We start from the raw sequence: 12,375 nt of genomic DNA, 5'->3' as shown, positions 1-12,375 counted from the left end.
TGCTGAAGTATGTCAACGTGTCCAGACAATGTGCACTACGGGGTCATTGTCGATATTTCGTGACTATTAATTTTCATCGTCAAAGGCTACGTTCACCGTTCGGTCATCCGAATAGATATCAAACCTACGTGATGGGACAATGGCTTTCTTCTGAAAGCTTCAGCTACAAAACCACGCTCAAAACATGCTTGCGTAACGAATGGGTGGACTATGTTTCAGGATGTCCCCGTTTTTCCACTCCAAGAACGAACTAAAGACGTACCTCGGTTTAGAGCTGGCACCAAACTTGACTCCTAAGGAAGAAAAGATATGCTTAGCAACTACTTTTCGCATCGTCAAGAGCTGAAGTGTGAAATTCATTTTTTCAGCGCTGATTTTTTCATGAATGACGGGTATATATATTCATTGAAGTGTTACTATTTTATTTGTGTTCTATTGTGCCGTATATATATATATATATATATATATATATATATATATATATATATATATACAGGGTTCGTCCGGAAAATAAGTGTACTGAGCTCAGGAAAAAAAAATATTACACTTTTACATATCTTAAGCTAATATTCCTCAAAATAGGACCCTTGTGAGTCGATACACTTGTTCCAGCGGCGTTCCCATTCCTGGAACGCTCCCGCGAAGGCATCATCGGGAACCTCTCGAAGACACGTCGTACGGCCTCTTTGACGGCGTCCAAAGTCCCGTATCGCGTTCCTTTCAAACTCCTCTTTATCTTCGGGAACAGAAAGAAGTCCGGTGGTGCCAAGTCCGGGCTGTAGGGCGGGTGCGGCAGCGTTGCCACGCCGTGCTTGGCCAAGAAGTCCGACACGACAAGCGCGGTGTGAGACGGCGCATTGTCATGATGCAGCCGCCAGATGTTTTTGATCGCTGGCCGGACGGCACATTGTTTTTGGCACATTACACTGCTCTGCTATCATCCGAACACTAAGACGACGATCAGAGTTCAGTACATCGCGAACTTTTCGCACATTTTCGTCGGTGAGTGTCGTTGATGGGCGTCCAGGCCGTGGTTCGTCGTCGACCTCTTCTCTGCCCTCCACGAACATCTTGTGCCACCGAAAGATCATGTTTCTGGACATGGCTGACTCCCCGTAAGCCTGGTTAATCATACCGACAGTTTCGGTAGACGATTTCCCAAGCTTTACCGCAAATTTGATGGAATAACGCTGCTCCAAAAACTTCGGCATCGCGTTCCGTGACGTGGGTCGAGCGTGGAGGTTCGCGTTAACAGAGCTCCTCACTACACCACAGCTCAGAGCCGACTGCCTTTTTCAGCGTCGCTTGCCAACATACCCCCCTCCAATCGCAGCCCGTCAGAGCGGTGCTGGGCGCGCCTGGAGCGGTGGGAAAAAATCAGTACACTTATTTTCCGGACGAACCCTGTATATATATATATATATATATATATATATATATATATATATATATATATATATATATATATATATATATATATATATATATATATATGCTTTCGTAGACGTAACACGGAAGTGCCGAATAGTGCAATACACAGTAACACACAATATAGAAACACAAAAAAAGAAGAACACTCACACGTTATTTCTTGATATTTCGACGGAAACAATCCGTCTTCCTCGGAAGATATAGAAGTAATGACTGCTGGAGTTGTTGAGGTGAGGGGTGCGAGAGAAAGGGAAGGGGGCCAGGAGAAGGGGAGAACGGGAGGCGAAGGAGGGGTGAGGGTGGGCTTCCACAAAGTAACAATTTTAGGCCACTCCCATCAGTGAACGACATTGAGGCCCGGATGCTGATAGGCCATACAGATGTAAAGGCCATACAGATGTAGGCCTACATCTGTATGGCCTATCAGCATCCGGGCCTCAATGTCGTTCACTGATGGGAGTGGCCTAAAATTGTTACTTTGTGGAAGCCCACCCTCACCCCTCCTTCGCCTCCCGTTCTCCCCTTCTCCTGGCCCCCTTCCCTTTCTCTCGCACCCCTCACCTCAACAACTCCAGCAGTCATTACTTCTATATCTTCCGAGGAAGACGGATTGTTTCCGTCGAAATATCAAGAAATAACGTGTGAGTGTTCTTCTTTTTTTGTGTTTCTATATTGTGTGTTACTGTGTATTATATATATATATATATATATATATATATATATATATATATATATATACAGATATAAGGAAAAGGGATAGGAACACACATAAAGGACGAACACAATAAAGGTGGGGAAGGCGGAATCGAACGGATCACAAGAGTAAAAATATTTCCTTGACCGGGACTCGAACACCCCCTGACGCCATCTCTTGGCTAAAGAATCGGGGCGCTTGGCGACATATTAGACCCACGGATCTCAGGATAATTACGTTTCCTCGATAGCTCAAGTGGTTAAGAGCATCCGCCCGGCAAGTGGAAAGATCCGGTGTTCGAGTCCCGGGGTAGGAAATATTTTTACTCTTGTGATCCGTTCGATTCCGCCTTCCCCACCTTTATTGTGTTCGTCCTTTATGTGTGTTCCTATCCCTTTTCCTTATATCTGTTTCTATATAAATGAGTATTTATTCGCCGTTTGGCGGGATTTCGTATATATATATATATATATATATATATATATATATATATATATATATATATATATATATATATATATATATATATGTGTGTATGTATATATGTGTGTGTATATATATATATATATACACACACACATATATATAGGGATGTGTCATGGGTATAAATAATACAAACGGAGAAGCGAGATAGCGCTAGAGAACATAAAACCATATAAAACTCACGTAGGAATATGTGCGTTTCATTTGTGTGTTGCTCTGTGTTTTTGCTCGCTAGCGCTATCTTGCTTCTCCGTTCACATTATATATTTATGCATGTATGTATGATTATATATATATGTATATATATATATATATATTTTAACCTACATCTATTAAAAAACTTGGATGCCCTTATAGAAGTGTTTATTTCACCTCAACTATCGATTACATCTAATACCATCGCACTGATAGGAGGATTTTTTCCCCGAAAAATGAAACCTCTAATCAATGGAGTTTCTCCATATCTCTATGATCTCAAGTAATAGAGAAGGAACAGTCTGTCCTCATCACATGGCTTTCAAGGCGGTATAAAACGTCAGATCAAAACTAATGACTCCATGCTAAGTCATTCGTCAGCGTCAATTCCTAAAGCGGAGGATGTACAACGAAGAGTATAATGTAGGAGTAATGTTTTCCGGCGCAGCATTTACTAGACCAGAAACTTACGCTAAATAACACTTTAGGCAACCTACCTTTACACCAAGAAAAAGTAAAAATATCCTCCAGCAACTGTTGTCGGCGTAACCGACCTTTTACCCCTCAAAGAGCATTGCTTCCCATGCGTCCGGAAAGAATGTTTCATTTCCATTCATGGCAAAAAGTAGACGGTTGCCGTCGCTTAAGAAAAGAAAGGACAGGCCCTTTTCCTCCCCCTTCCAAGCCAGCCAAGTCGGTCAATCGCCCTAGGTCACGACATGCGGAGTGGGAGTTAACGCGCTCCTCCGACGCTCGGTCACGGGGTTCCTCCGCCCCGAAAGCGCCACTTAGCTTGACAATGCAATGCACGTGCGAGTGCTCCCATCGGGTGTTGGTGGTGGTGCGGCGCCGAGTCGCCTCTGACTGTGGATGTGAGTAGGGAGGGAGATGAAGTGACAGTGGTGCTGGGCCAATTATTTATCACAAGGCCCGCGGGGAGAATTTCCCTGCCGTCGAGGGAAGAAGCATATTTTCCTTTTCATTTCGCCTCATTCAGTTGAGTGAAAGCTCATCCACACAAAGAAGTTAAATGGCCTCGGGTCCGACGTTACGTGGGAGTAAAGTGTACTCATTACAAGACCAAATGTACGTAGTCCCGTTCCCCAGGAGCTGTTGACCACGAAACAATCGATATCGCCGTTTTATGACTAGGTGTGGCATCACGAAGAACCCGGTCGCATCCCATCGTTTATTAATTTGCTCATGATCTCAGTTGTAAGCATATTTTATTTTATGAAAGAAGGCTATACAAAAATAAACCTACCCTGTCATATGGTGTCATTTCAAAGGTAAGGATTTTGAAGAGGCCTTCCACAGTTTTCACGTGGAGGAAGCGTTTATGCGTTCCGTTAGGCCTTCGAGTTGCACTGGCATAGGCAATGATACCCGTAATTGCACCTATTAGGACCCCCCAAGCCGAGTAGGGTAGGAACTAGACGAAAGTTAGTCCTCGTGGCGTCTGTCTCTCAATGAGACGACTGCAATAGCGTCTGACTCCAGTGGGGTGGTCAGGTAAGTGATGGTGACCCATTTGAAATGCTATTGAGGATGGTAACAGGAAACAACCTCCATTATTTATTCTATGATATTAATAACGATAGCAACAGTTAATTAGGTCCTTTGGACAAAACGAAGGGAGGTAGAAAGTATGAAAAATTTGGAAATGTAGTAGGTCAAACCAGAGCAAGTCGATGCGACACGCAAAATGAAATATTGGTTAGGGATCGTCCAAAACGTACCTTTGGAAGGTTGAATACTTATGATGAAGTCATAAAAGGAAAAGCAATACGCCATCAGTTGGCGCACATAATTGAAGTCGCACAGTAGAAGGGGTGGTTTTGATCAGCCCCAATATTACGTTAAAATGTAAGACGGGAGAGAGGAGGCTTCCGTTGCATCATTTTCCCAAAAGCCCCGAATTTTATTTCAAAGAAAACAAGAGATTTAAACAAATGCACATCCCTACCGACCTCTGCACTCGTTTATTTGCTTTAATAGCCTTCTGATGTGAAAAGGTTAAAGTACTGAAGGGAAAAAGAGTTACGGAAAAAAAATCTGGTGAAATCTGAGAAAATATTCTCAGAGTGTATTGTAATTCCAAATGAGATTTAGTCACCGCAGCAGGGCTTGATATGGAAGAGGAAACTTTTTCCCGCTTGTTTATTATATATATAAATAAATATATATATATATATATATATATATATATATATATATATATATATATATATATATATATATATATATATATTTCCATGTACACACAAGCACACTTCCCTCCGAGACCGAGAAGAAATCAGTGGCAAATCCCTTTACCAGAGATTGCCTCCATTCCCACAAATTGGCCTGGATTGCATGTCGTTTGCGTTGAATGTACCCTAAGGCCCAGGAGATGGCCAATCCCTTGAGCGGGGCCGTGTGGTAGATATTCCGGAACGTTTCACGCGCAGAAGCGAGGAAGCCCGCTTGCATTGCATCGTCGCCCCTTGCGTTACCGTACAGCACAATGATGCACTTGTGAGTGCCAGCCAGCTCGAGCCGTTGGCGACACACGGCGGCGTTTCAAAATAGCACACAATGATTTTTAGTCCCACCGTGGTGCTCACCACTTACGTTAATGAATTCAAGTGCACCCTTTCACAGCATAATGTTTTCAAATTTTCTTTACATCCAAGTAGAAGTAGTAGTTTTTAGGGAAGGTAACCGACAGCTGAGGTCATTTGTACTATCTTTACCAATGGATGGGAAAGGATGAAGGATGGAGAGAAACCTGGCGTCGGCATTAGCCCACTCTTAATGAAAGGTGCCAAGCTATCCGCAGTTTAACGTCCCTATCCGACGGACGGCATACTCACTCACAGTGCTACCCACGAAGCACCTCAAGTAGGGATCGGGATAACACTTGAATATATCTGCCGTCTCCAGGATTCAAAACCGGGCCCTCTCGGTGGGAAGCTAGAACGTAATACACCTCCCCCCTGCGATCCCCTTGTTACTCATTAACTCCACAAAATACACCGTTAAGTATAATAAGTAAACTATGCAAGTATACGAGCTATGTAAAACTAGGTTTAGTACTTAATAACCCATTTGCCCGAATATTTTTCTTTAAAGACCAAAATTTAATGATTTAATCAAACAACAATTGTTGCATGTTGTATGCATGCAAATATGCGTACACAATATGCGTACGAATATGTGTGTGTATAATATAATATATATTCATATGCATGCGTGAACTCATATTTGCACATGCATGGCTAATGCTCGAATACCACACGCCCACACGCCCGGCTCTAAGGTATTGCGTTGATGTACGTACATGTGGTAACACTCGTTACATAAGCATAGTGGATTCAATTACCGGAATGTAATTTCCATGCTCCACATCATCAGCCTGCATCAGCCGAAAATTCCACTGAAATGGACTTGTGGATTTAAAAAGACTCTTTCACTTGCATGATTCGCGACCCAGACAAATCCATGACAAACGCCCCGAGGCGATGTTACCTCCCCTTATTTTTATCGCACTTTCAAATGCAAACAATCCCTGAAATATATTCCTAGGTCTCTAAAACCACGTATATCAGAGTCGATGTCCACTCCCTCTTGTACACCCTTTTGGTGCATGGTATGTATGCGTAGCGTTGTTGTGTGCTTGTTCTCATTTCTTTGGGAGCGCACTGACCTTTCGAGTGAGAATATTTGTGAGGTGAGGGTGACTCCGCACTGCGTCGCAGTCATTAAAAGACTTTATTCTGTGCAAACTGCCATAGGCGCCACTTCATTTAATGTAACCTTCCGTGGATGCCCACGTGCGAGAAAAATATTGTAGTGAACCATTACCATATTTCCGCCGGTCTGTCCATAATTCAAGGGGAACTGACCTTTAATTGAGCACTATGCTGCTCCACTGTCATCGCTGTGAAAACACGCGAACAAAGCTGAAACGTCGCACTAATGCAGTCTCAATTGGATTTGGGTCGAGGAGACAAAAACTTTAGGAGCTGGACCTGTCCAATTAACAGGATGCCCGACGTAACAAATGATGAACAGGCCACGAGACATATCTGCATTGGGTACACTTTGGAATGAGAGCAAACCCCGCAGTCACGAAGCTAAAATTCAATCTGCAAACGCCTTTCCGCAATGTTTATACATTATTAAGGTTGATTTTTTACGACTCAAGATCTTTATGGCATTCTTCTCCCTGTAAAGTAATCCCTCGTGTTTACGATGCTGGAATAAAAAAATGCAACGTAGACTTTCTTTATTATGCGTACCCTCCAGTCAAAATAATAACGCTTCAGCATATTATGGGTATGACAAAATTTCTTATCCAACTCGTGAAAAAAGACATGTATATTCATTAATAATAGTTTAAACCTTTATCGACTGTGACTTTATGAATGGTTATGAGGGTGCTTATCAGAAGATTGTCTACTATGTTTTCTGCTCTACTGTAAACAATTAAGCCTTAGTGTTGCCAAATGATCTCCGCTTTAGATTACAGCAACCTCAAGGCCAATAATATATTTTGATATGAACTATCCGATTTGTAACTTACAATGATACGTTATAGCTTAATGTCTACACCCAAGTAATGTTTATAATATCATCTTATGTTACCAAGAGGTTATACTTAATTTCATAGAAGTCTATAAAAACTAGTTGCAAGGGATGCCGAATGTCAGCGGAGGCTTTCGAAGAGCGTTACAGAGGGAAGAATATTTGGGAAGCGGGAAAAAGGGACTGAGAGGATCGTTATTGAGCGGTGTTTTTCGGGTCAATTCCTTCGAGGTCAATTTCGAGGTTCCAATGAGAAAATCCAACTGCCGTGTAGGGTCTGGGTGAGAGGGGGGAAGGTGAGGCGCAGTCAGATAATTAGTTATCTTCTGTCGGGAGAAGCGATCCCTCAAGGGATGACGCCCTTCCACCCCCCCCCACCTTCCCTCCCTCTACTTCCCCTCCTCCCCCCGCGGTCACATCGGATGAGACACCCCAATCTTCCCGACGATTTTTTCTTCTCCTCAAAACCATTCCCGGCTAGGTTCGCTCGGTCGGGAGAGGAGAGGAACGGCAAAAGGCGACGAGAAAGAGGGAGAGAGAAAGAGATGCTATTTTATGGCGTCCTCTTGCCTCCACGGCGCTCTCGTGAGGTCGTGAGGATGGTGCACATAACATTTTACTGCTAATTGCAACATACCGAGACAGGAGAATTTAATCAAGCACTGTGGCGGAGGCCGAAAAATAACAAGACTTCATTAGGGAGGAGCGACCAATCAAATCTCCCCGCATCCATCTCCTCGGATGCTGAGAGATTTGATCGGTTGCGCCCCGAAAACTTTTCGCCCGTCGACAATGGCTGATTGCAAGTGAAGGGGAGCTAGTGGAACAATATTTTCCAAGATTCTGGCTCAGCATTCAAGTTAGCCACCAATAAAAAATTATCGCTAGCTCTTTTAGAGGGACTCCTAAAAAACATATCACCATTATCTACGAAATGGTAGAAAAAAGATTCCAGCGATACTATGGCTACTTCATTTCAATATGGCAATACCATTTCAAGCTTGCGACCGTATTTTTTTCGCCAAAGGGTAAAACTTTATTCGCCGACGCTGTTTGAACTCAAATGGAGTCCTCGAAGTTGTCAACGTTAATTTGAAATGTTAAATACAATTGTGGATCTTTGTTTGCGTATGATGCGAACTCATTCTTACCTTTTATTTTGCTTATAAATGCAATACAATTCTTGTTTAACCAAAAGAACCTGGATTGTGTCAAAAATATTTGTCACTCTGAAAATTAACTTAAAATTGTAAGATAAAAAAATAACAGTTAGCTACCTTGAAATTCAGCCAACCACTTCACCTTTATTTCAGTACTTAATTAGATATGATTTTTTTAAATTATAATTTAATACAGTAACTCTAGGTGGAAAACGACATTATAATTCTCCAAGGAAGAATTTTAAAACTGATAAATGATGTAAGGAATGTTATACCTAAATATTTAAAAAGATTAATTCCATTCCAAAAACAGCTGAGTCATGATCGACTTCAAAAACAAATTATCTCGGAGCGATAAAAATCCAACCAAATTGAGACGAATGAGTCCAACAAAGGATTGATAAGTAGACGGATGGATGGATGGAATGGATAATTTCCACAAACTCAAGCCTGAAATCATCAATTTTATTCTGAGATGAATGAACTCAAATAAAGTTTTCAAACCTAGATGGGAACATAAAACCTTTGAAGAAACATTTACTAACATCCCACTAAGGATACATTTTATTCTTTAGTTTATATTGAGCAAAACAGTGCCTCAAAATTAGTGGCAATATATCTTTCTTTGGAGCATGGTAGTCCAGTGGACAGAGCGCTGTACTGGAGGGCACGAGTTCGATTTCTGCCTACTCTGTGCCGCATGCCTATGGGCACCCTCAGCTTTACCCAAGCTGTGAAATTTTTCGGGTGCGCTGATTTCCTATGAAACCATACGGTACATAAGGAAAGAAACTGACTCCCCACCCTACCGTGGTGGGTAAATTTCACGCGCCATTCTAGCTGGGACTTGGTTAGTTTTGCCCTCACCTTCCGACCCAATCTTTGATTACCACAACTATGATTGCATCTTGCGTCACGTGGTGCACCGCTTCACCCACGGAAAATAATTGTTCACAGCGGCTCATATTGAAAGCGTAGCCTACTGCAAGTACAAACCTCGTACGAATCCAGTGAAACATGTGAAACTTTTTTTATGACGGAGACTTTATAAACTTACTTCAAAAACTTCCATCTCCAACAGGATCTTCTTTATTTTTCTCTGGATTTTTTATTTACAAACACACAAATGCATAAAATTAACTGAAATCTGCGGCATCTATCTCTGTCGGAATTCGAAATATTTATAATTATCTCATGACGAGTTTGCACCTGCGGGAATAAGGCTGAGAGAGAACGTGAAGGATATGTTCTATTGGCGCCGTATGAAAAAAAACACTTTCCAATGAACTTCCATGGCATCCACTGAGTGGAATCTCTCGTGATTAGGTTTCTGGGAACAAGGTAAGACCAACACATACCGTTTTCTGTCGTAATCTATGCCATCCCCGATGAAGTTCATGGCTCTTCTCATTCCGATGGAAAAAACAGCAAATTTAGTATAGGAGAGTTTGCGTGCTGATTAACGGGGGAGAGGTGAAAGCCTTTCCGAGTAACGTAGAAGTTTTCGTAGCGGGAAAAAGACTTATTCAATTTCCCGGGCAGCAACGAAGCAAATAAAAATTCTGCTCTCCTGCATTAACACTCAGAGGTCCTCGAGAGGATTTTCCACGGGATTCCTTACGCGATACAATAATGCTGTTCAGAAAAAAATATGGAATATACCATTTTGCATATCAGATAAATCGAGTATTGCCGTACATTTACTCAAGGAGGGCCATCAAACATCAGAAAAGGAACTTAAACTGATCAAACAGACTCCCAACCACCTTTTGGACGCATATGAAAGCATTTTTATACACAAATTCAAAAATGTCGTTGTTAACAGCGATAAAGGGCCGGTTCCATTCTCCCCACTTTATTCCTTTTTGAAGTGATTTCTTCTCAAGTTTTCAAACAAATTTCCGTTGGACTAAGCTCTCAAACCCCCCCCACCTCCCCTTTATAATCCCATTACTCGGATATCTTTCACTTCCCCCCCTTCCCTTCTCCTTCACTAATTACTCCCTCCCGTTCCACTCAGTCCATTGGTTCCTGTTCCCCCCACCTTCCTCCCACCCCCCCTCCTCTTTACCAATACGTTTAAAGTACTCCTCCCTTTTCCATCTTCCCACTAATTCGATTGGTCCCCTAACTCCCACAGTTATTATATATATTTGACGTTTGTCTCCGGTTGTTTACTTTCAACCTCGTGTTGGAGGTATTTTCCCTTCGGTTCGTTGAAGAGGGCAACTTTGTGGCCGACACACGCGTGTTCGACGCATATCCTCGTTTGCGCTATACCTGTGTCCAGATTCTCCCAAAAGCTGGGCCCTTTTGGCTGTTTGTTTCTTGAGTGCTTGCGTGTGTGATTGGTCTGTGGCAGTTACAAAGTGTGTGCTTGAGAATATCCTGGAATCTTTAACGGGGTATATACTACAGTCTCGTGAAGGATTCAATCTTCACCTGAAATTCTTTGACAGGGTCTCACAGCCTCGTAAATGTTTCCAGTCAGGATAGGGTGCGCGTGACTGTGCGCGTTCCCTGACGCGGATTAATTTCCCGTAAACCACCAAAGAGGGTATTCTGGTCGAGAAGTTGTGGTTGGTCCCTGACGTGGTTCCCGTTAAACCAACACAACAATTCGTCTGACGAGAGTTGCGACTAATTAGTACGGCCATTGGAGGTTATTCCCCGCCCCCCCTGAGTATGAGTTAGCTAAGAGGCCGTATAGCTCATTATTCTTGCTACTCCTAACAAAACAAAAAATCAAGCATCCTACTCTACATCAGGTCCCTCTTCATTTCTGAGTACTTTCTTCCTCCCTTCATCCCGTCCAACACCCCAATCCTGTCCCTTCCCTTTCCTCGTTTGCCTAACAAGTCTCCCCCCAATTACAGTTTTCAACATCCCACTGTCGGTCAATACGCCCTTCATCCACTTTTCCTGCCTCCATAGGATTTCTCCCAACAAACTCCTGTCCTCGCCCACCATACCAAGTACTTCCTCATTTGTTTTCTTCTCTGTCCATTTCACCTTCTCCATTCTTCTCCAAACCCACATATCAAAAGCCTCCAGTCTACGTCTATCCTTCTGCTTCAATGTCCACGTTTCCGCGCCGTACATAGCTACGCTCCAAAGCAAAGTTTTTACGATTCTTTTCTTAACATCCTTACTCAGCGTCCCTGTCATCAACGCCCTCCTCCTAGTGAAAGCGTCTTTGCCTAGCGCAATTCTTCTCCTTACGTCCCTACTACTTTGACCGTATCGGTCCAAAACACTACCGAGACATGTAAACTGCTTTACCTGCTCTAGTTTTTGCCCTCTTATTTTAATGTTTAGCTCAGCCTTCTTCTTTCTAGAAAATCGCATAACCTTTGTTTTATTAATATTGATTCTCATCCCATACCTTTCGCACTGAATTTCCAATTGACTAAGCAATGCTTGCAACCCCTTGGCTGACTGACAAACTAAAGCTTGGTCATCAGCAAACCTAACTGATTTCACAAAATCCCGGCCCACTTTCATTCCTACCTCCAGTTCTTCCCATGCCTCTTTAATCATTTCCTCTGCATACAGGTTGAACAGCAGCGGTGATAATGGGCAACCCTGCCTAACACCTCTTCCTAACACTGCCCAACCGGACTCCCCGTTCCCCACTCACACCTGAGCAGTCTGAGACATGTACAGGTATGGTTTCCCAGGAAGACCTGGTAGCCGAAAAATTACATAGTTTAGCTGCAGGTGCCCAGAGGGCCTTGCCCGGGAATCGAACCCGGGACCCTCTGGTCAGTAGTCCAACGCTCTACCCCCTGGACTACCACGACCCACACACACAAATATATATAAACATATATATATATATAT

At 42.8% G+C, this 12,375-nt stretch overlaps 1 protein-coding gene across 1 annotated transcript in view; it reads right to left on the bottom strand.

The window, feature by feature from the left end:
• Positions 1 to 12,375, bottom strand: part of LOC139685857 (WSCD family member AAEL009094-like) — a 109,359-nt gene that overhangs the window by 44,919 nt on the left and 52,065 nt on the right. The window lies entirely within an intron of this gene.

This window comes from Hetaerina americana, unplaced genomic scaffold, assembly GCF_022747635.1.
Source record: "Hetaerina americana unplaced genomic scaffold, ioHetAmer1.1.p SCAF_12, whole genome shotgun sequence".
Classification (NCBI taxonomy): domain Eukaryota; kingdom Metazoa; phylum Arthropoda; class Insecta; order Odonata; family Calopterygidae; genus Hetaerina; species Hetaerina americana.
Note: the sequence above shows the minus strand (reverse complement) of the source record. Positions and strands in the feature narration are given on the sequence as shown.